We start from the raw sequence: 25,188 nt of genomic DNA on the forward strand, positions 1-25,188 counted from the left end.
CCATGGCCGCTCCTTCAGTCCTTTGCCCATGTAACTCACTCAAACTCCATTTTCCTACTTTAACTTTCTACTCGGCCTGTAGTGGAATTAGAACCTAAGACAGCCCATAGCTAACAATCACTAGTGTCACAGGAAAATGGTGCTCAAACTGGGTTCATGGCTTTGCTTTATATCCTGCAGCTAAATAGTGACAGGTAAGTTATTAGACCCAGAGTCTTGATAGACCCCTGATGTCTGGAAATACGATCATTACTTCTTTTACTACCAGTTTCACTGATTTATCCAACTGGGGCCAGCATAGTTCTAGGCTCTGGGAAAACACACTCAACAAAGCAAAATCCCTGCCCCCAGGGGTCAGACATCCTTGGTGGAGCAAACGGACAGCACAGATCCAATATCCAGTGGGATGGGTGCTGTACAGAAAAGAAAGCAGGGAACGAAAGGGGCCCTGCTTCCCAAAGGTGGTCTGGAGGTGCTTCCAGAAGACTTGAGCAGATGCCCAACTAGTACAATTTACTTATGTTGTCAACTATTTCCTGAGTACCTGTGGAAAAGGCACATGAAGACGTTACACCTTAATATTGTAGATGAGGCATTTATACAACGTACACTCAAATGAGAGACTATAAGTCATGAAACGACTTATGAAATGCATAAAATGCAATTAAAACGTAACTTCTGAGGAGGAACAACTAATATTTTGTTAACAGATTTAAAATGATGTGGTATTTGAATTAGGATATGAGGGAGGATATTTTATCAGGCAATGAAGGGGAATAAAGGGTGAAGTTAAGTGAACTGCAAAACCAAAGGAACAGCCCGTTGTGCTATGTGAGCTGAGCTTTCTCAGAGCACCGGAGTGGAAGGTGCATGGAGAGACTGCCACAGGAATACTGCGTGGCGGACTGGGGGCAACCGACACTTCCTAACTGCTACGTGGCATCAGTGAAGGGCACTCAGGAATCTCCTTGCCTACCTCCTAAAAGCAAGCATCTGTCACTGATCCCCCAGAGTTCCAGCCAGTGTCCAAAGGTCATCCTCGGAATCTCTTCCAGATTCTCCAGTTATCTTTCTCCTCCTACTCAAACTCCTCTCCTGTGGGTTTAAACCTAGTCCTTTCTCAGTGTGCTATTTGTGTTGGGTCAGTTAAAAGTGTTGCATAATAATTTTGTCCTCTCTATTGTACTGTCTTGTATTTTTTTAAATAATGGTTCTCAGCTAGTTTTTATGAGACAATCAGATCACATCCATTTTCTTCTTTGGGGGGAACACCAAATGTCAGACAACTGATTTACAAACACACTGTTGAAACTCAATTTATTTGTAAACTCAGATTTTCCATTTTACTCTTTCCCTCAGTTTTTCAGATCATTCAGAAACTGGCCAGTTTATTCTAAACAAGTCACTGAGATACTCTATGTCTAATATTTTGATCATTGTCATGCTACTTCCCTTGATTACTGACTCATAAAGAGCAGAATGTTCTGGACTTTGTATGAGTTGGAACAGAGCAGCTTTCCTCTAATTCTAAAGGACCTGAACTTTTTTTCTTTAGAAAAACTGATTTTCTGCCAGTCTACATTTTAAATTTTATTTAATAATTTCCTATTTATTGTGAATTGTGGTTAAAGAAAAAGACAAGACAGGAAAGTGAACTAAGAGGCAAAGGAAACAAGAGAATGGCAGAAGGTCAGGGTACAGAGGGAAGGGAGGGGGCCCACCTCCTGTGGGAGCTGGAAGGAGCTGAAGCCAGAGAGAAGTGGGTCCGCCTGCATCAGTGATGAAACTCGTTCAGAGAATGTGAGTTCTCTGATCCTCGGTTTCCTTATCTGCACTGGGGCTTGGGTTTCAAGGAGCGAGTTCTGGGAAATGCCTAAGAAAGTGCAGACAGAGTGGTTCTTCCCCAAGGCTCCTCCCCTTTCAAACTCTCACTACCTTTCCAGTTCCTGTTCCGATGACCCGACCCAACCTCACATTAAAAGCAAAATCCACCTTGGCTGGACCAGGCGCTCCATGCAGCAGGAATATCCCGTCGCCAGCCCATTCTCAGGGTCCACAGGCCCAACTGTGGCGCCGTCGGACCCTCCTGGAGCCATTTCCCCGCTGTGTCCTGTTCTTCCTCAGGCCCTCGGTCACGGGCCACTAGTGAGTGTGCTCGTTCTCCCCCCCCCCCTCCTCTCTCTCCTGTCCATGTGCTGCCCATGCCCCTCCTCCTGCTGCCAAAAGCATCACCTGCAATTTAACCCAGCGGCCGCCTTGGCCCGTCTCAGCTATGCCTGAGGCCTCGGACAAGAACGAGGCGAGGCCACATTCCTCGCCACCTCCGCCCGGTCCCTGTCCGTGGTCACATCTCCATCTGCAGGTTCTAGAATGGTGGCATCTGGCAGCTCCCCTTCGTTGCCCTTTAGAGGGGAAGTGGCCGTGGCATCCTCTCCAGGCTGCTGCAACCAAATGGCTTATGAACAACAGACACGTACTTTCCACAGATCTGGAAGCTGGGCAGGTCAAGGCCAAGGCCGCAGGTTTGAGGTCTGGTGAGGCCTGCTTCCTCACTGACACTCTCCTCACTTTGACTTCACATGGCAAAGGGGACTAGTCGCTCTGAGGGGTCTTCTCTCAAGGGCGCTAATCTGATCTTAAGGGTTAGCCTCCTCGACCCTCCCAAAGGCCCTGCCTCCTAATGCTGTCACCTTGATGGCTGGGATTTCAACACATCCGTTTGGGGGGTCCCATTCAGACTACAGGTCTGGAGGCACTTTCAGAGCCTCGTCCTGTGTGGTGTTGCCACCTGCCCTTAGTAAGGTCCATGTGCTTACCAAGGAACTGACGTGGAGACCCTGCAGATGGTTAGCAGTCGCTGTCCTGTGGGGTTTTTACTCAAAACGTGTCTTCATCCAGTCCACTGTATATCAACTCGGGTAAATGACCAGGGCATCTCAGGGGCCTCTTTCAGATAGAAGGTCTTGGGTTAAGAATCTCAAAGCTAAACATAAAGTAGCAATAAAGACACTGTGCATACACACCAAAGGTCAATCGCCCTGCACATCAAGTTCACTGCCGACCCCAGCACCTGGCACAGCACCCAGTACTAGCAACCAGCGTGTCAGATGTTCTGAATGGATGAAGGAATGCATTGTGAAACAGGGATTGTTTTTTGTATTTTAACAACAGTTGCTACTTACCACAACTACAAATACTCAGAACAATCAGGAGATAGAAACAGAAGTTCAAAGGAAAGTTCTCAAGGAAGAATTTTGCCAGACGGGGTTCTGAATTCTGGAGAAGACACACCAATTGGATAGTCTTGCTTGATGGCCTTGCTGATGAATTTTTCCTTATTTGGGGTGGTGGTTAGGATTAAAGGAGCTGACTTGTTTAATGCCTAAAAATAGCAGGAAGACTAGTTTCAAATTCTGGTCCCTTTCTCCTTCCAAAACCTCTCACCACCAAACCCCACCCTGACTCATCTCCAGGTCCCTCCCATCCCACTCAGAAACCACAGGGAAGTCCCCTAGACGGGTCACTGCTCTGCTCCAGTGGCCTCCTGTGGCCAGCAGACTTCTCTCACACTCAGCCCAGCCCACCCCAACTCCAGGGGGTCATTTTAATTATCCCCTGGACACTAGTATGTCTTTATCTGGAGTTTTTGTTGTGTATTGTATTGTGTCTCAAGCCCTATCCTTGACACAGAACAAATTAAAAAAATAAATAAAAGGCCCCGAGTCCAGCAGAGCCCTCAGAGAGTCCTCGGAGAGCACTGAGCTGACACACAGCAGGACATACTGCAGCTCAGACTTGCATGTACATTTCTCCTATTGGCTCTTTCTCTGGAGAATCCTGGCCCCAAGGGGGAAAAGGACCTTGATGTAGACACGAGACGCTTCTCACCCCAGTGTGTGGCTCTCCGCTCACACCAGGCAATGATCCCACTCTCTAGGTATCAGCTGGTATCCTACAACTCCACGTGGGCACTGCCTGGAGTCACTGCTATCCTGCAGGTTACAGGCTTCAGACCCCCACACGAGGTCCCCAAGTCACCACCTGCACTCTTCTTGACCAACCAGCTGATTAGGGTTCTTCCTCAGGCTTGGCAATTCTCTATAGAGGTTCAAGGGACCCAGGAAAGCACCGACCTAGGTTGACCATTTCATTATAAAGGATAGTACAAGATGAACACCCAGGGAAAGAGGGACACAGCTGGAGCTTCCAGGCCTTCCTGTGGCCTGCTGCCTGGCCAGGGACTCCCTGTGTTCCCTGCAGGGAGCTCTCTCCAAGGCCCCAGCTGGCTCCTGCTGAGCAAGACTGGCACAACCAGGTGGCACCACAGTTGACATGGCAACACAGGTGGAGTCGTGGGTCTCCACAGGGTCCTCAGCATCTCTCACCAACTTCACTGTGTCCCTGCTCAGCAACCGTCCAGAAGAAGACTGCAGCCATTTAATGACCACAATGGGCTTTGTTTTCAGGTCTAGAATCCCCACGTTCCACTCCATGAACTGGCAGAAGAGCTCTGATGAGCAGAGAGGCTGGCTGCACAGGCAGAGCAGGCAGAAACCGGGAGCCGAAACCAGACTGGCCATTTCAAAGTCATCTCCTTGGAAACTGGGGACACAGGGAGGGAACAGTGGAAAGTTACTGGTTGGTTGATATCAGGGTACGTTTTTGCAAGAACTTAAGGCAGAGGGGAGGAACTTCGTTGCCAGCTGAGAGGGGCCTCTCTGGGGATTTGGGCTGAGCCTCCTGGTTCCTGACTTCAGAGCTAACAAGGCTCCTCCCTGGCCTCTCCTTCTCTACATGCAAGTTCATTCTCATGGACGGCCTTGCTCGGGGGCCAGAGGCGCTGACCCAGGTGCAGGGTGTGTCCTCCAGGGCTGTGACTGTGCTTTCACCTGGGTTACATCTTTTCCCTCCTTACCTTTCCCCCGAGCCTGACAGTGAAACGGCGGGCAGCACTTTCCTAGCTACTAGTGAAGAGAGCCCACTCAAGCTAGCTTAGATAAAAACAAGGGATTTTCTTTTCTTTGAAAGGCTCTGACAGGATCCTTAACCATAAACAGCAGAACCCATCCTCGCAAATTTGGGCAAAAACATTTTAAAGGGTCGCAGTACCTCATACCATATCTAGCAGGACAACGTTCAAAGCCCACTGCCAAGCTCCCTGGTGGAGAAGCTACATAGGCATCAGTGACACTGGGAACAAACCGCTGGAGCCCCAGTTCACTGTCCCCATCCAGGGATGCTCGTCTCTCACTGGCCCCTGCAGCCTCACGGGGGTGGGAGGAGACTCCCCTGTGGAAGTGGTCACACCACAGTGACACTCACGTGCTCCTGGAGCCTGGAGCCTCAGCATCCTGGCCACCGCTCTCTGAGGCTTTTGCTCCACCCTGAAGGAGCAGCCAGGAACAATGTCTCCCAGAACCCCTTGTTGGAACCCGCCAGAGAGCAGCTCTGCAGAAAGCTGAGATCAGAGCACAGCCTGTCATTCCCAAAGCACCTGGGGAGCAGAAGGTCTCTGTACCTTTGAGGCTGCAGAGCGAGACAGCAGCTGGACCTGGTGAGGGCTGAGCAACTCCTGGCAGTCTCTAAAGAACCCCGTGCCCCACAGTACTTCAGGTGCAGCTATTTGACAGGTGTTCCCTGGCCTTTGCTCCTCAGGCTTTAGCAGCTGCTTAAGTCACTAATAGTGTATTATACACTATTTTAAAGTCTCTCATAACTGTATTAGGGTCAGTTGTTTCTATTTTTGTCACTGCACCCTGATGATTCAACAGAGTTGAAACCTTGGCAAAACTTAGCAGATCACCACATCAATCTGAAAGTCATGAAACTAATGAGAAGGAGACTTCATCAGCAAAGCATGCTGGGAGGTGTCAATCTGGGAGCTCCCTGTCAGGCGGTTTCTCCACGCCCCCAGGAGGCTCAGGAGACAGTCTTGGGGAGTGGGGTGGTGTTCCGTTGTTTAGATTGATCAGTGACGTCCCTGTGAAACCACAGCACAATTTTAAGACCCTGGGTCTGATCCCCAGCGCCCAAAACAAGGGGAGTGGGTAGGTGGTGACAAATAGGTAAATAATGTGTGGTCTATTCTTAGAATAGAATAGTATCCGCAACCTAAAAAAAAAAAAAAAAGACAGTCACATGGAATGATCTCAAAAACATGTTGAACAGAAGACACAAGAGGCATATTCTATCTGGCTCCATTTACAAGAAGTTCAAGAACAGGAAAACTAAGCTCTGGGGACATAAAGCAGAACAGTATCTTCTTGGGTTCCTTTAGTGGGTGTCAAGGGTGAAGATGACTAAAAGGGAAGAACTTTCTGGAGGTGATGGAAAAGTTCTAAAACTTGGTTTGGGTGATGATCACATAAACCTACCAGATTTTCCAAAATTAATCAATTAACATATTTATGTTCATTTCACTTTTTGGCAATCTTATCTCAATCTGAAAGAGACAACATAGCAAAATAGAATGTAATACCAAAGTCGAATTGTGCATCCCTATTGGGAGGATAACCACTCTCTTAGAAGGTCCAAATAGAGCTTTCATACAGCAAAACAAAGCCAGCATTTCCAAATGTCTTTCAGAGCCTGCCTCTCTCACCAGTTGGACTTGGGAGGAAAATGCACATTCCACCTGCCAGTCTCTGAGGCTTCGCTCCAGGCAGAGCAAACTTGCACTATGGGAAGGGGACCCTTCATGCTACAGAAAGGCCCAGGCAGAGCGGATACTGGGAAATGGAGAAGCTACAGAGGTGGCCCAGCGAAGTCGGAGAGTCCCCAGGTGACAAAGTGTCAGGAATTCTACCAGGTCAGAGGCAGGGGGTTGGGGCATAGGAAGGAGACTAGAGGGGAAACATGCCAAGGGGCCCTGGCAGCGTGGCAGATGTGAGCTGCAGCTGGACAGAAAGGCTGCTGCTGACACACAGCCAGTGGGGAAGGCCAGGAGTGTGGCTGAAGAGAAAGCTCACGGGACAGAGGAACTGCGCGCCAGAGAAAGCACAAAGGGCGGCTCGGCGTGCCAGAAGTTCACATGCAGGAAAAGCTGAGCTCTGCCAAGTAGACCAGCCCAGGCTCCTCCCTGATCTTCGGCATCCACCCCTGCCCTGTGCCCAACACCCTGGCCCTTCGCCTTTGGCTCAAGACAAGGTCCATCACAAGCAAGCTCAGGTCGGCTACTTTATCCCAGTGCCCAGCTGTTTTACCTTCACTGTCTGGGTTTGGATTTGGCCCCAGAGAGGCCTCCAGCCTTCTCCCACCTGAGCAGTGAAAACTGGGCACAGAGCTTCCCTCACATCTGGTGGCCTGCCCCCTCTCGGGGCTGCCCTCGCCCACTGCGGGTTTCTGAATCTGCCTGGCACCCTGTACATTACGCCATCTCCCCCACCTCCCCTGCGCCAGCTCTGGTCTCGGCTCACTGCTGTCCGGTCCACTTCAGCACCCATCCTTCTCCCCAGCTCCCAGGTCCCCTGCTGACACCTCCTCTCCCAGTAAGCACCTCACAGAAGTCTTCCATTTTTGTCTCTATGACTGTTTTTTCTTTATTTTAAAAAAGGCACTTAAAACCAGGTGTGGTGGTGAAAGCTTGTTATGTCCAACTCAGGAGGCTGAGGCAGGAGGGTCACAATTTCAAGGACAGCCTGGGTAACTTAGGGAGAGCCTGAAATTGAAAGGACTCATGGCAGAAACAAAAATATCAGGGCAAAACATTATGACAACATGATTAAGCCTACTTATATCATTCCTCTAAAGCCAGAAGACTGACCCAAAGGCAGAGTCCCAGTTAGTCCCAGGAGGCAGAAGAGCACAGAAACGTTCAGCTAGTGTCTGGACAGCAGGGACCAGCTCCTCCCTCTAGAATGACTCAGGAGCAGCAGGACATTTCCTGCACCCTCAAGAGAAAGAGGAGATCTAAAGGGACCCTACAGATAAGAATGTATGTCCACAAGTGCCAGAATGGACCCCTCCCTGGAGAGACAGGACATGCCCAGGTCAGAGTGTGCACCCGGGGCAGATGACCCGCAGCATTAGGTCCCTCCCCAACCCTGTTGCTCTGGCACCATTTACATCTGGTGCTTAAGCCCATCCCAGGGAATCTCCACATCACCTGCGATGAAGTTCTTGCCACCCAAGTAAAATGGGAGCTCAAGATTAGAATTGAAATTAGCTATTAAAAAATTATATTTCCCCAACATCTCCTGGTTAGTTTCATTTCATATACACTATACAATATATGGATCCTGATCACCACTCATTTTGAAAGTCATAAAATAATAAAGCAAGTATTTATATGGCAAATAAACAAATGTTTACATGGCAATGTGTTGAATTACAGATTTACACTTGTGAATGACAAATCACCCATAAAATCTAACATGGTTAATAGAGTAGGTAGAGTTTATTAGGTCGACTGTTTATAGTATTCATCTCTACAGAATGGACCGTCCTCAGGATGCAGGCCAGGACTTCCCTCAGTGAGAGCCAGGCTGGTGCTGCCACTGGGACTTGGCCCTGGAGAGCTGCTGAGGAAGCCCACCTTTGAGCAGGATTCCAGGGAAGGAGAAAACTTGGAGAGAAAAGATGGGCTTCTTGTGGGCTTTTACTGATTCTGAGTGCTGGGTAAGAGGCCAAGAATCCAGGCAAGGGACATGGGCAGGCACCTCGAAGAGGCAGGGAAGGCGGCAGAGCTGTGGGCCTTCTGGAGGCCAGAAAATTGGACTCTTGTGATCTTGTGAGGCTGGGATTCCATGAGAAGGTTGGGTGGAAACACAAGGCCTCCCACCAAAACATTACCAAGTTCCTGTGCTAAACAGCGCAGCTCTTTAGAAGCCAGGGGAAGCCTCTGAGTAGAGCAGAGATCCGCAGTCTCAAAGGCTCACCAAGGAGCCAGGGCCTCTGGACACCCAGGTCCTGGCGGCACCCTAGAAGGGTCACTCTCCAGAAGCAGGGTGCACAGAAACGCAAAGGGCCTCACACAAACAGCACACACTAAAGAACATTCTGGAAAAGGCAAAACCATGGCCACCATACACAGATCAACAGTTGCCAGGCATCTTTTGATTCCTTTTCTCTACTGTGCCACCAGGAGGTGACAGCTTCTTGCTCACTCCTAAGAACCTGCTCTTATAGACCCAAAGGCTTCATCTCAAAATCATACTATCCAAGGGAAACAATGTGATCTACCAGCCCATCCCGCTCCAGCACAGTCTACCTCTAGGCAGAGCACAGGGACACAGCCACCTAGCCATGTAAGGTAGTTGTGGGTCAGGCTCACATCCCTGGTCAAATTAGTTGTGGTCAGTGGACTGGGTTCACATGATACACACCTCTGATGCGATGCTAACCACCCCTCAGGAGGGCGGCCATAGAAATGGCAGGCACAGAGACTTTCCTCACTCCTGGCATTCCTAGTTACCTCTGAAAAGTGAGAGGATTCTCTGTTCTTTGCCACACTGTTTTTTCTTTCCTCATTAGCCCTCTTTCTCTCTCTGACCTATCACATCCCCACCAGCCCGACCACCGCAACACCCCACTCCAAAAGGAGGCCCTTCCATGTGTTGTGTTTGCTCACTTTGACTCAGAAATCTAGACCCTGAGTGTGGTTAATAAATGAGATTTCCTCCACCACCCCCCAAAAAACAAACAAACAAAAAAAAACAGTTGCCAAGAGCTGGAGAAAGGGGTCCTGCAGCTGGAGGAAGGGTCCCACAACCGGAAGAAGGGGTCACACACCTGGAGGAAGGGGTCCCACAGCCAGAGGAAGGGGTCTACAGCTGGAGGAAGGGTCCCACAGCCGGAGGAAGGGGTCTCAAGCCGGAAGAAGGGGTCTCACAGCCAGAGGAAGGGTCCCAAAGCCGGAGGAAGGGTCCCAAAGCCGGAGGAAGGGTCCCAAAGCAGAAGGAAGGGTCCCACAGCCAGAGGAAGGGTCCCAAAGCAGAAGGAAGGGTCCTACAGCCGGAGGAAGGGTCCCAAAGCAGGAGGAAGGGGTCCCACAGCAGGAGGAAGGGTCTCACAGCCAGAGGAAGGGTCCCACAGCCGGAGGAAGAATCCCACAGCCGGAGGAAGGGTCCCAAAGCAGGAGGAAGGGGTCCCACAGCCGGAGGAAGGGTCCCACAGCCCCAGGAAGGGTCACACAGCTGGAGGAAGGGATCATACAGCTGGAGAAAGGGGTCACACAGCCAGAGGAAGGGTCCCACAGCCGGAGGAAGAATCCCACAGCCGGAGGAAGGGTCCCACAGCCAGAGGAAGGGTCCCACAGCCGGAGGAAGGGTCCCACAGCCCCAGGAAGGGTCACACAGCTGGAGGAAGGGATCATACAGCTGGAGAAAGGGGTCACACAGCCGGAGGAAGGGTCCCACAGCCGGAGGAAGGGTCACACAGCCCCAGGAAGGGTCACACAGCCGGAGGAAGGGGTCATACAGCTGGAGAAAGGGGTCACACAGCTGGAGGAAGGGGTCCCACAGCAGAGGAAGGCCCCACAGCTGGACAAAGGGTCACACATCCAGAGGAAGGGTCACACAGCCAGAGGAAGGGTCACACAGCTGGAGGAAGGGTCCCAAAGCAGGAGGAAGGGGTCATACAGCTGGAGAAAGGGTCCCAAAGCAGGAGGAAGGGTCATACAGCCCCAGGAAGAGTCACACAGCTGGAGGAAGGGGTCATACAGCCAGAGGAAGGGTCCCAAAACAGAAGGAAGGGTCTCGCAGCCGGAGGAAGAGTCCCAAAGCAGGAGGAAGGGGTCCCACAGCCGGAAGAAGGGTCACACAGCCCCAGGAAGGGTCACACAGCCAGAGGAAGGGGTCATACAGCTGGAGAAAGGGGACCCACAGCGGAGGAAGGTCCCACAGCTGGACAAAGGGTCCCACAGCTGGAGGAAGGGGTCATACAGCTGGAGAAAGGGGTCACACAGCTGGAGGAAGGTCCCACAGCTGGACAAAGGGTCCCACAGCTGGCACAGGGTCCTTCAGGTCATGAAACTCTGTGTTAAGCTTTCTGATGGCCACGAGCCACTGGCACTTGCCAACGCCCAGGGTTCAGGACACCAAGGGGAGCCCACCTGCTGGGAGCTGTGCACTCGGGGAGGAGGACCCTCAGTGTCCTCTGCCCACCACCTGCAGCAGGCACTTTGACAGCCATGGGGGTGGTGGGAGGGGAGGGGGATCCTGGAGACCTCTACACTTTCTGCTCCCTTTTCCTGTGAACCAAACTGCTCTGAGGAAGAAACCTCTTTTTAAAAAGCCTGTGATGCAGCTGGAGTTGGCCTGGTCTTGGAGCAAGGAATCGGGCTCTTTAACAGAGAGGGGCGGAGCTGCTCCAGGCAGGCATCCCTGCAGAGCCGCCAGGACTGTTAGAAGTCAGTTCTGGTGTTGCATCAGAAGGGGTTCCAGGAGTCAGAAACAGCTCTCCAACACCGAGAGGAGCAGGCACTGACCCGGAAGTCGTGGTTATTAAAAAGCAGCTGATGTATGATGAACACATTCAGGAAAACTGGGTGGAGAGAGTGCGAGTCCCGCTGTGAATGCAGATCCCAGGGGTGGGGCACAAGTATGCCACGTCAACAGGGCGGCCCTCCTCCCGCAGGGAAGGCTCCCTGCACACAGGCAGGGTTCTAAGTGACTTGGCATGCTCACAACAATCCTGTGACACAAGTACTTGTTTTTTTGGTGCCAGGATTGAAGCCAGGGCCATTTTACAACTGAGCCATGTCCCCAGCCTTTTTCACATTTTTGAGACAGAGCCTTGATAAGTTACTCAGGGCCTGGCGAAGTTGCTGAGGCTGGCTTTGAACTTGCAATCCTCCTGCCTCAGCCTCCTGAGCCACTGGAATGACAGGCCTTTGCCACCGTGTCTGCCAAAACTAGTACTATTCACATCCCCTCCTCACAAATGGGGAAACTGAGGTACGTGATAGTTAAATAAGTGTTTGTGGCCAAGAGAGTAATACGTGGCACAGTTGTCATTTGAACTGAGTCTGACCCCAGAGCCCTCACTGTTAATCACAGGGCTACATCTATGTACACAGCCTGTCCGCCTACGAGAAACACATGGAGGTGAAGTATGGCTTAAAGTCATGTGTGATACAGATAGCATTATTTTGGTCACTAAAATGTTTTCAGTTTTCTCCTGGCCCAGATCATGAGATGTGAGCGTTCAATGTGACCTAACTGCATAGAATTTATTTTTCAATCCATGCTGCCCAATATTTGAGAATATGAAAGACTTAGAAGAAATATGTGTAATTTTAGGAGACTAAAAATAAATAAATAAATGCAAGCATGTGAAACTGACCCCAAACAGTACCCAGTATTACCCACCACCTGAGTTACTCTGCTATCTCTTTCCTGGACAGGCTGTCATGGTGAAATCACATCTGTGGATTCTCAGCTGCAGAACTACAATTGACTGATTTTCCCACCTACGGTGGAAAACTTTGAACAAATCCTATCGCTTCTTGGGTTTATGATCTTCCCAGCAGGATCCCCTGGACACAGTCTCCTGTCTGATAGACACAGTGCTTATTGACAACCACAGACCTGCTCCATCTTCTTACCAGATAGACCTTGAAGAAACACACATGGAAGGACAGGGGACTCCAAGGCAGGAGTCACACCCAAGCTCACCCCTGCTCCTGTTCCCAACAGTCTTGCTAATGCCAGAAAAATCTACCCTTCGGTATGATTTCTCCAAGTCTCTTCTATACAGATAAATCAAACATTGGTCACAATGCTCACCTTCCTGTGAGCTGGGAATCGACTCAATCTCAGGACAGCCAACTGTCATCAGAGATGAGGAAGTCAGAGCTTTGACTGGGATGCTGCAGCACAAGTCAGAGCAGTTTTATAACGTGAACCGGGCTGTGTGGGCTTTCTGCTTTTTCTTTTAGTGACTACAAAATTAAGATAATGATGTCACCTCCCCCAGAGGATCTCTGTGAGAATAATGAGCATAAAAATGCTTAGGACTGTGTTAGGCACACAGTAGGCACTGAGTAAATGATGGCTTTCATGATTAATCATCATGACATGAACAATGATGGAAAATTCTCAAGGAATCAAGTAGGATTTTAAAAGAGCTGGCAAGGGGAGGGCGAGAGCAGCTCGGCTTGCTTGGGTGATGCCTGGAAGACAGGCAGTTTAGTGCAGGCCTAAGGGCCCTGGATTCACTCACCTGTTTAAGAACTTGTGTGCATCAGGATGTGAAGAGCACAGCTGACCCCCCTTCATTCACTGAGTGACCCATTAACACTTCATCTCTCCATTTACCTTTAAACAAAGTAGTCACCTAACATAATGCCACCCAGGTGAGCATAGGTGTGCTATTGATTTTCTGGTGTCTTCTGGGCTCAGTATCAGCAGGAGATGCCCACGGAGCTATTCTCCCAGTAATAGCAATGCACTGCACACATAACTGGCATTTTCTCACCAAGTTCACTTTGTGACCTGAAGCCAAGCTTTCCAAGGTTGTTAAAAGGTTTTATAGTTGCAGTTTGGCTGCAGATCAAAAATAAGCTACTGTCTCCAGGGATGCAAGAACCTGGAGTGTACCTCATTAGCACCAGGTTCCAAACAGCCTGGCTTCTGGGAATGACTTCCTCTGGGTTTCTTTTCTGGTCAGTTTGTGGATGACACTACTTTTACTGTCACCTGAGGAGTCTGTGTAACTGAGAATGAGAGTGACTGCAGAGAGATTTGAAAAGGCAGATGCTCTGCAGATGCTCTGCTGGATGAGGCTGAGGCCTGGCTGGAGTCCCAATACCTTGCAGTCACTTACCTGCTGTTTGACATCTGCACCTCGGTTTTTCTCAGGGATAGACCACACTGCTCAAGTCGAGGCTTCTAAGCTTCGAGTCATTAACCTTAGGAAGAGGAAAAGGAAATTGAAGCTTTTTTGTTTTGTATTAAAACAAAAGATGCATGTGTACAGAAAAAGATTTTGATAAAATTAAATTACACACCAGTGGAAATAAAACGAAAGTCAACTGACGTTTGATGGTGTATCCTGGATAGACTCCTGGAGCAGCAGAGGGACATTAGATTAAAACCAAGAAACTCTGACCAAAGAAAGGACCTTGGTTAATAACAATGTGCTAGTGTGAGCCTGCTGATTACGTCACAGGTGCCACACATTAAGGCAAGACCTTAGCAACAGGGCACTCTGGGTGGAGGGTACATGGAACTCTGTATGTCAATGCAGTTTTCCTTAAATGAAAACTACTCTCAAATTAAAAGCTTGTTTTTAAAGAACAAAAGATCTTGTGTGTTCCAGACAGAATGTTCACACCAATACTATTGTTTGGAATTTTCTCCTTCCTCGCTTCACAGATGATAAAATTGTGCATAATATAATTCCACCCACTTCTTGATTCTCTAGGAACTTCAACTTTGGAAATAAGTAGCATCTAATGCATTACACCTTTGGAAGTAAAATACCACCAACCATAAGGGCCAGAGCAGCTCACGTTTCGTGTGTGTGTTTCATTAACAAACCAGAACAACAAGCCTTCATCTTCATAGTTAGAAACAAAGATCCTCAGATGGCTCTGCACTGGGAATCACCTGATTCCGTTCCGCTACTGGCTTAGGGTGTTGAAATAGGCTGGGGACTCCCACCAGCTGGATTCGCTCTTCCTTACTCTTTGCTGCCTGTGAAATGTCCCCGAGTGTGGGCCGGCACAGGCCCTGCAACGTGTGTTCAGAAACTTGTGTCTGGGCCCAAATTCCACCCCATGGAGTGTGTGACACGGAGCCTCCACATGTGAACTGGAATGAGCTGAAGCGGACTTGCACGGGCGCTTCCTAGGTTGCAGGTGGGTCCTAAGGTGAGAGGCTGCAGATGAGCAAGTAAAGAACAACAGAAGCTTCACCTAGGAAAGGGAGGACTGGGAGAGACCTGCTCCCATGGCAGTGACATGGGATGGACAGCAGGCGCATTCTGGGAAACTCCAGGAAGCCAGCATGGCCTGCCCTTCCAGGGGCGGTGGCATCCATCAGCGGCATCCAGAGCGGGCTCTGGAGGCCAGGGGACTCCTCACAGCAGGGGAGGTGGAGTCCCACTCGCCTTCTCTTCCTTCTCCCTTGCCCGCCTCCTCCCCACTCTGCTGCTCCCACCCTCTCCAGGAGTTTCTGATACCCAACTGGCTAATTGCTCGTAGTACCAATAGTTTGTGTGGGTCAGGTGCAGCCCTGGCCTGGACATTCCCGTGTCAAGACCCTCCGAGCACCCACAGACCCTTCAGAAGCATGGGCTCTGCATGCTACCACACCTCCCACCGTACCGAGGAATCTCCTTCTCCTCTCAGAACACAGGCACAGTGTCACACAGAAGGCAGTTTCACCAAGCGTGGAATAAGCTCTCTTGGGCTTCTGCCTCAGCTCTTGTAAATGCTAGAAACTCTGTCTACGTGTTTTAACCCAGCTCCTGGGGGAGATCATTGTCCCCCATGAATTCACAACCTGTGGCGGGGGGGGGGCTCATTTTGGCGCAATGCAAGAGTAGATTCTAGGGAACTCATTCCTCCCCAGCTGGAAAGTCACAGACACTGAGTAGACTTGGATTTTCCATCACTAAGTGGGGCGTTGGTTGAAAGCCACATGCATTACAGACAGGCGTTCCCGGAACTTGTCTGAGACCACTGCTCACTTGCAGCCCGTGAGTGGAAAGAGGAGAGGCACAGGACATGCTTGGCGGGCAGCCTGTTGGGGAGGGGCCTGCACTTCACTTCTCCCCCAGCCACTCAGAAAACAGTCATGCCGCAGAACAAGGGGCCTCACAGAGAGAGGACAAAGGGAAGGTGTCTCCTTCCAACTTCTTCCTGCTCAGAACAGACCCTGGTCACCATCTTGAGTCCAACCCCAAGAGCAGCTCATCACAGAACACAAACGTCACGCTGCAGCAGTCTTCGTTCCCATCGGTCAGGCACCTTGGTCAGCTTTCTCACTGCTGTGACTGAAAGACCCCACCAGAACAATTGTAGAGGAGGAAAAGTTTATTTGGGAGCTCACAGTTTAAGAGGCCTCAGTCCATAGAGAGCAGGCTCCATTCCTCAGGGCTCCAGGTGAGGCTGAACATCATGACAGAAGAGTGTGGCAGAGGGAAGCTGCTCACCTGGTGATCGGAAGCAGAGACAGAGATACACTTGCCAAATACAAATATGTACCTGGAAGCAAGGCCCCCAGGTCCACCTCCTCCAGCCACACCCCAGCTCCCTCCAGTTACCACTCAATCAATCCCATCAGAGGATTCATTCATGATTGGGTTAAGGCTCTCCAAACCCACTCAGTTCCCCTCTGGCCCAGACAAGGAAGACAGCGAGCTGGGCGCTAACAACAACTGAATGACCTCTAAGCTGGCTTCCCACTGGGGTTAGCAGCAGCTGCCTGCATGGGCCCTGGTGCGCATGTCTGCAGGTCTCGTGCTGGGGGCTCCCTGAGCAGACCTTCTCTCTCAGGGGAGCCACCTGAGAAGTCAGCACACAGGAGCTCTTGCTGCACCTAACACAGACCCCATTGTTCCCTGACGGCCCAGGAAGCCATTGCTCACACGGCTGTCTGCACTCTGAACACCAGAAGTGTGTCTTCTTCATTTCCAGAGTATCCACAGTGAGTGCACAACAACTACCCAATGTGTGCTCACCGAGTGACCAGAACAAAAGCAGCCCAGGGAGTCAGCCGTGGGCCAAGCTGTGCTCAGGTGGCCAACACCCGAGTTTCTGGACCCCAGGGCCCGGCCCCCCCGACAGTGCACTGCACATCACTCAGCTCTTTCCCTCCAGTCTAGGCGGAGTGAATAAGAGATGCCTCCACAGGGTCACTGAGTTAGGGCATTGGGGCACACGGAAATGCAGGCACACCAAGGACCCCACATGTTCACAGTATGGCCACTGCTGCCAGGCAACAGCAACATCCCACTAAGAATCCCAAAGGGGTTCCCATGAGTGCAAGGCCCTCTGCAGCAGAGCCCCTGGCAGCGTGGAGGCAGCAACCTACAGCACATGGAGAGATGGGGTGCGATGTCTCCAGAGGGCGCTGGCCAGCACGTGCCTATGCATGCTGTATAGGTGACCTATTTCATTTCAAAACAGTGTGCGACAGAGAGGGCTGTCACTGCTGTTCTCGCTTTTTAAGAGACAGGGGAATGAGTCTGAGACAGGGTGGAACTTGCCAAAAGTTGTGCAGGAATGGCTGAGTCATCTACCCCGGTGCTTCCTGCAGGCACTGGAGATTCTCAAGACCGCCGTTCCACATTCCCCATGGCAATGTCTGTTTAGGAGGCTGTGAGCCAGGCTGCGTGGCCTGGGGCGTCAATGAGGCAACCCAAGCAATGCTCTCCAAGTAAAGATGGTTCTCACCCTCCTCCTGCCCTCAGAAAGCCACTGGGACACAGTTCTGGAAGTTGAAGGTTATTATTTCTTTTAAAAGACTTTAAGGCAAATCACCACTAAATTTTACACAGTCATAATCAAATAATTATCATGCACAAATTTTCCCCTGGGAATCCTCTGTCAAAACTCTGCAGTGTCCAGCTACAAAGGTCAAATGAGGGACTTTACATCTACTAGCATGTCCACAGCTCATTTACCGAAGAGCCAGGACTCTGCCTGGGTGTTTTGACATCAGGACACAGCATGTCATGCTCTTAGTGCTCAACTCATCTCCACGTTTGGGTGAGGTCTGACATGGCTTCACTGTGACCAGTCAGTGAATCAGGACCAGGCAGGACAGTCCAGAGTTCCACTTTCCACACTGCATTTCTGGCACCTTTAGCCACTTAGTACAGAAACACTTCGCAACAAGAACTATACTGAGGGCCGGAAGGGGAAGAGTAAGACATGGTTCCCTAATCTTGGAGGACACAGACCCATAATGACTACAATCAAATGTAAGAAAAGCAATAGGAAATGGACATACAGACAGCAGAATGAATCGGACAGCACTTCCTATGTCATATATGAATGCATGACCAGTGAACCTCCACATCATGTACCACCTCGAGAATGGAATCCTAGAGAGAATAAGTTACATTCTACGCACATAGAGTAGGTCAAAATCATTCTACCGTCATGTAGAGCTAAAAAAAAGTCATGGGAAATATAAAAATACACAGACACACACACACACACACACACACACACACACACACACACAACCACAATGCCACCCAAACATATGGCACTCATTACAAAGACTGGGACACTTGGATCAGGTGCTGGGGGTCCATAGGAGTTTGATGGGACAGGAAGGGCACCCTGAGCAGAGTCTGTGCGTGTGCAGCGTGACGGGAGTTGGAGAGACTGGGACTCTGCACTTGGGAGCAAGGCCTTTCAGAGTTCACGCATGTCTGAGGACACTCTGGTTGTTAAACTGAGTGGGGTGAGGGGGAGGTGCTGCTGGTACCTGGGGTAGAGGCCAGGGATGCTGCCGACTGCCCTGCAGTGCCCAGGAAGCCTGCACAACCGAGGGTTGCCCAGCCCCAGAGTGAGCTGTGCCAAGGCTGAGACCCGCTCCTGCTTGGACAGCTTGTTCTGCCAGTGTTTCAGTCAGCTGTTTCCTGCTGTGACTAAATGATCTGGCCAGAATAAGTAGGAAGAAGAAAAGCTTATTTGAGGGCTCAGTCCATAGAAGGCCGGCTGCATTCCTCAGGGCTCAAGTGAGGCTGGACATCATGGCGGAAGAGGGTGGTAGAGGGAAGCAGCTCACATCAGGGTGATCAGGAAGCAGAAAGAGATGCTACTCACCAGATACAAATATATACACCCCAAAGCCACACCCCACCTGCCTCCAGCTACCACTCAGCTAATCCCATCAGGGATTAGTTCACAGGTTGGGTTAAGACTCTTCAGCCCACGCATTTCTCCTCTGACCCCTCTTGCACTGTCCCACATGTGAGCTTTTTGGGGGACACCTCACATCCAAACCATAACTGTCAGCAAGGTTGCTCCTCCACCCCCCTCAGCCCTGTACCAAGCCAAAGGCACAGAGGTGTCACTCCCAGAGGCCATACCCCAGCTTCAGAGCAGCTGGGCCTGCTCTGCTGAACTGGCAGACCTGCAGTGGGCATAAGCAACAGGTGGCCCAGGGGCCCCATGCACAGCCAGCATCACTTTAAATTCACCCCACTTTTGGTTTCCTAATAAACAGGACCACAGGCTAAGTGTCAAGGGCCTTCCCTCCCTCTGTGAAGTGACACAGGTCAAAGCTAATATTTCCTTCCCTGCGGCTGTCTTTGCTATTTACTTCACAAAGATAGCTACTACGATGGCCAAGGCTGCTGACCATGGTGACAGCTCTGTGTGAATTGGCCCATGAGCTCCACTGTGCTGTCACTGCAGGGGTGCACATTCTCTCCTGCTATGATTCAGCCACAGGAGACAAAACACTGAAACTTCCTGAATGGGGCAGCCCACAGCTGTCAATCCTCACAGAAGCAGATGAGGGAGACCTGGCCCCTGAGCAGCTGCAGGGCCACAGTCGAAGGCGGGTGCAGCTTCTCAGAAGTCTCTGAGCCTCGAGAAGAAAAGTTATGCTGCTCAAGCCTCCCAAGATGCCATGGGGAAACTGGCATGGTAGGTAGTGTAGACACCTGTGTCCCCCAGGGACTCCAGGCACGAGTAACATTCTTTCAGCAAAGACCTTCAGCTCACAGCCCTGGCCTAACCTTGGTGCAGAGGCCACCCAGAGTCAAGGGACAGCTGGGCTCCGTCACGGAGCAGCTATGCAGAGCTCTGGTCATGGGTGCAAGGAGCCCGGGGCAGGAAGAGCACCAAGGGCAGAGCGGTGGCCTTCCCAGAAGCCACTCTGAACATGAGTTTCCACTGTTGGGCAGAAGATTCAGATGCTTCTGTCCGGACTCTGGTGAGAGGTGTTTCACGCGCCCAGGAAGAGCTTCCCAGGTCCTGTTCACGCTTCCTCCAGGTGACACGGGATTTTCCGTCTGATTCTCTTGCACGCCACTTGGTTTTCCCCAGTGCTTGTCGAGCTGTCCAGTGGTCCCACTGGACTGCTGGTGTTACCACTGGTGGCTCCTGCTCGCTCACTCAGTGTGTCTCGTGACCCATCAGCTCAGATTTGGAGAAAGCTTCAAGCAGTGGCTGAAGAGAGTTTTCAAAGAGAGGAGCCTGGCCAGGCAGAGCAGCTCAGAGCAAGACAGCAAGGGAGAAATGGTGCCAGGGGGACCCACCCAGGTGGCCCTGTGCAGGAGACAGCAGGGACAGTGGTGTGGTGTCACCCCACCTGGTTTCTCAGGGTCATCACGGGGCAGCTGCAAGAAGCGTCATTGCTTCAAGGGTGGAGCGGGGGTGGGCAGCTCTAGCAATGAGCAGTAACTGCAGGCAAGGTCACGAGCATTCTTTAAATCACTTTGGGGTCTTCTTTAAACTGCTTTCGAAGTAGATAAGAAAGGAAAGGGTAGCAGTTAATTTGTAGGGAAAAAACAAAGGAACTGATGGGAAAATATGTCAAAAACAAGATGAATGGGACCAACTCTTGACAGGGGACCACGTGCTGAGGCCAGTGTGAAGCTAGGACTTATGGCTTACGTGTCTCCATTCACCTGGGAAGGGAGAGTCCTATAGAAGCGCAGGCACACGGAGGCGACTTCTGACCAGCTGCTGACCCTAGTGCCCACGTTAACATGGGATTGACTTGTAGATGGAGCACCCTCAAATAGGATGGCCACCATGACAGTTCCCGAGAGGCCCAACCAAGGTCAAAACCCCATTGCCCGGCATGGAGGAGGAGTTGAACCCTGAGGGGTGAGGTTGCTGAAGGAGGACCCCAGTTCTCCTCGTAACATAAAATGATAACAAATCTCCTCTGTGGCTCTCTGCTGGGAGTCGGCCTGTGCTCATGAGCTCGCTCGCTCGCTCTCTCTCCCTCCTCCCCCCTCCCTCTCTCTCTCTCCTCTCCTCTATATCCCCCTCTTCCCTCTCTGGCCTCCCTTCCTCCCCCTCCTCTCTCTACTCCCTCTCTCTACCCGCCTCCCTCTCTGGCTCTCCCGCACCGCACTGTCCCTCTCCCCTCTTCTCTTTCTCCTCCCCTCCTCCCCCTTCCCTCTCTCTCTCTCCTCCCCTCCTCCCCCTTCCCTCTCTCTCTCCTCCCCTCCTCCCCCTTCCCTCTCTACCCCTCCCTCTCTTTCTCCCCCCCCACCCCCTCACTTTCTCCTCTCCTCTCCCTCCCCTTTCCCCTCCACCCCCTCCCTCTCTCCTTTCTCTCTCTCTCTCCTCCCTGCTTGAGCCTCACTTTGCTTTAGTTACTTCCTCCTCCTCCCTGCCACTGTGCTGTCACCCAGAGTGAAGTTCTGGGGCATGGCTTTTGGTGTCTGACTTTAAATTTTCTTTCACAAGGAGGTTTGGAGTCTCAGCTCCTGTCTCCACATGCCCCAGGGCAGGAGGAGGGACTGGAGCCTGGCGGGCAGTGTCCAGTGACACTGGCAGCATCAGGGTCAGGCTGTTCCCCATGATGTTGATGAATTTGAAGAAAGTGATTATAATGGATTTCTATAAATACCTGTCTAGTCAAAATGTTCTAGAAATAGACAACATTTTAACCCTGCTGTTGACTCACAAGCAGCAATTCAAAAGTGAAAAGACAAACTTGTGTCCTTTGGCCTTAAGAAGACACGTGTTCAGAGGCACAGCATTTAGTTTTAAAGCAGCATTCAACCTGGTAAAGGTATTTTTTCCTGTGGAAAAGGAACATTTCAATGACTAGCCTGCTTCGGATACTCATTTATTTCAACTCTTCCCTCATCTGGCTAAAGAGAGCAAGTCACATGGCATTTGTTAAGGGTGCTGCGACTCAGAAGGAAGCATATGGAAGAAGACTGGCCATGTCTCCCCAGTACTTCACTTCTACCACAAAAGAACATTTTTAAATAGTGATTTGCACATTACTACTTGAAATGCCTAATATTTCAATCATTTTCTCTCCTGTATGTTTTAAAATTCCTGCTTCTGTCTCTCTCCTCAAGAAGTATTTAAGAAAACAGGAAAGTATTCTCCAAGTCTATTAGCAATGAGCAGAACACAGGGTCACTGCTGACTGCTGCTCTTCTGTGTGGCTTTGGCAGGGCCACAGCGTGAGCCCAGCAGTGTTCCCAAGGTCCCACATCACACGAGGCCGCTGGCACTCCGGGAAACAGTGTCTGCTTGTTCCGGCTTCCAGGCCAGAGTGCAAGACAGCCTGAAGTGGGTGCTTTAGAAAGACAGGAAGAACTGCATCTGAAAGACGCTCTGGTGTCCCCACACTGTGGCCCATCCTCCGGAACTCCAGACTTGACTTGGAAATGAGCAGCGGACACCTGCTGCCTGAGTTCGTGGGGGTCGCAGAGACTATGCTGTCTCCTGCCCCGGCTCAGGGTCTGGCAGGGTCATGGACTCCACAGTCCCTGGAGCCCCTCCGCTCCAGTGCCACGCCTCATGCCCAGAGGCTTCCTGGCACTCCCACTGTTCCCCCGGTGCTGGGGATGGAGCCCAGGGACCAGGGACACCCGACAGTGCCTGCCCCGCGCCACCACCCAGGTCTCCCCTCTCCCTAAAACGCTCCTTCACTCGGCCTTCGGGCGCCCTCGCGGGACTCCTGCTGCTCTGCCCAAGTTCGGAAGGTCACCGTGCGCCAGGGCCAGCCCTGACCCCTGGGTTTCTCACCACGCTGACGCAGCAACCTCACCGCCCTGGGCTCAGGATGCAGTTCCCAGCACAAGCTCACCGTGAGGAGCTCCAGGTTCCTGGTGGCTCAGGCCAAACAGTGGAGCCCTCCCTGGCCCTCCGTCACTTTACGCTGCACAGCAAGTTCGGTGGCTTCTGCCTCCAGAGGTGCACTCGAGTCAGACTCGCTGGGCGCCCCTGCTACCATCTCAGCAGCCCCGTTCACCTGTCCTGGAAGCCCTGGGGCTGTGTCTCACCCCCACTGCCATCCATCATGAGGGTGTGCTCCCCCTTACCTTGAGTTTAAAGGTGTGGCGACCTCATGGCTGGTGTCTCTGCTTCCACCACGCCCCTTCTGTCCCCAGCATGGTGCCACGAAGACCCTCACAGTGTAGGTCATGCCACATCACTTCTCTCCTTGAAACTTTTAATGGTTTCTCAAGTCATTCAGAGTAAATGTAAACATTCTACCATGACCTCTGTGACCCTGAGTGATATCGTCACCTGTGACCACTCTGATCTCATCTTCTACCAAATATTTCACTATTCACCAAGCACTGGAGTATTTCCACCGCAGGGCCTTTGCACTTCCTACTTCCCTGCCTAGAATGCTCTTACCCCAAATTTCTGCCTGTAGAGCTTCACATGAATGTCGCCTCCTGAGAAAGGCCTGCCCGGCAGCCTACGCAGGGCGTACCCTGTGGGGGCTCTGCCTGCCCCCTTGTGGGTAGAACACGGTCCCATTAGCAAAGGTGGAGCAGACACAGCCATGCTCTCATCAACGGCCCCAGCAGGCACTGAAGAGCTATGAACAGGCTCTGTCCTCTGGCATCATGAGACCGAGACCTCTGAGGTGCTTCCACAGAGCTGCTTTGTTGGGCTCTGAAGAGCTCCAGAGGTGGCCTGCTCAGTCGTCCTAGGGTTTGCTCCAGAGATTCTTTGCAGTCCAACACTCCCACCTGGTGGCCACAGGGCTCAGATGCCAAACGGAGCCTTCAGATCAGGTTGGTAGTGTCCCGCAACCAGCGTCACAGTGGCAGAGTGGAGGGACCAAGGCTTGGAAATCTGTGCTGTGCTGTGGGCACCCCCAGAGCTGCCGTGGGCGGTGTGAGGAAATGCTGCAGGCTCAGGGCGTCACACCAAGGGCGGCCTGCACAGCGGCCTGCGGAGCCACAGGGCCAGGCCCAACCCGTGGGAAGCACTTCCTGCCTGCAGGCCTCCACCATGAAGACGCCCAGGCAGGCCAGCGGGAGCCTCCAAGCCTGCCCAGACCCAGTGTGAGGAGAACTCTGATCATCAGGGCGACTCTGAAAGGTGAGATGAGACATGAGGGCACACACCCTCCCCAGGAGAGGAGCAAGAGGCGGACTGAGGCGCAATGGACAGTTTAACAAAGCAGTCAGAAGTCCACGTCTGAGGTCGGAGCTCGCTTCTTGTTACACATCATGAAATTTCTACAGGAGAAAAGGTCGGCTAAATTAATGCATAGGGAAAAGTTTCTGCCCTAGTTCAGGGACTCTCTGCAGGGGAGGAAACCCATGCACGTAAGGAAAGTGGAAACCCTCAGTTCCAGCCTCCGTGGTTCTTCTCGCAGTCCACACGCTGGGGAGGGAGCTGTGCAGACTCCAAGAACACCCTGGCAGAAGCACTGCCTTCCCACACTCAGGCAGCCTCGCTGTGCAGGTGCCTGAAGCCTAACGGGTGAAACCCTGCAGACCCAAGAATATCAGGGAGCTCAAGCTGGGGACATCTAGGCCCAACCGCCATCACTCCCCCAAACACTCAGATGCTCCTACCTAGGTGTCCACGTATTTTTGGCTCCATTACATTAGATAAGTCAAAGTCAGGTGACACCAGTCAAATTCAACCTACTGCTCACCTCTGAAGTTTCACCTGAGCAGACAGAATCCAGGTGGGACTCTCCCTACAACTGTCTGCATCCCGAAGTTCTGAGCAGGAGACTGAAGGACCAGGGATCAGGGTGTATTTCCATCCTTTATGCAGGAGTAGGTGGTGCCTTGGCAAGAAGAGGATGTGAGGAGCCCGGCTGTCCCCAGGGGTGGGATGAACTGGGCTTGGGGCACAGTGTCGTCCTGCAGACACTCGGCTCTTTCTGCATGCACTGCAAGAATATATTTGGCTTAAAAGTGCTACCCTAGATTTTCCTGGAAGGAAAAATGCCCAGATAAAATTACACACACACACACACACACACACACACACACACGTACCAGATGTCATGTGAGAAGGACAGTGACATAAGCAGACTGAGGACATGACACAAAACAATGCTTGCAGATGCCTCCCTCCTCCTCAAACCTCCTCTCTCTTCCCTCCTCCCCATACTCTTCCCTCCCTCCCCTCCTTCCTCCCCTTCCTCCTCTCTCCCTCTTTCCCTCCTCCCTCCCCTTTCCTCCCTCCCTGCCCCTCCTGCTCCACTCCCTCCACCCTGGCCTCTGCTGCTCACAGTCTAGCCTGCAGTAGGTCTCCTCTCTCAGGGACGGTTCTGGGACTTCCTCCTCCTCTCTCCAATGCACAGCCCACTGTGCACC

The sequence above is a fragment of the Sciurus carolinensis genome, chromosome 10 (assembly GCF_902686445.1).
Source record: "Sciurus carolinensis chromosome 10, mSciCar1.2, whole genome shotgun sequence".
Taxonomy (NCBI): domain Eukaryota; kingdom Metazoa; phylum Chordata; class Mammalia; order Rodentia; family Sciuridae; genus Sciurus; species Sciurus carolinensis.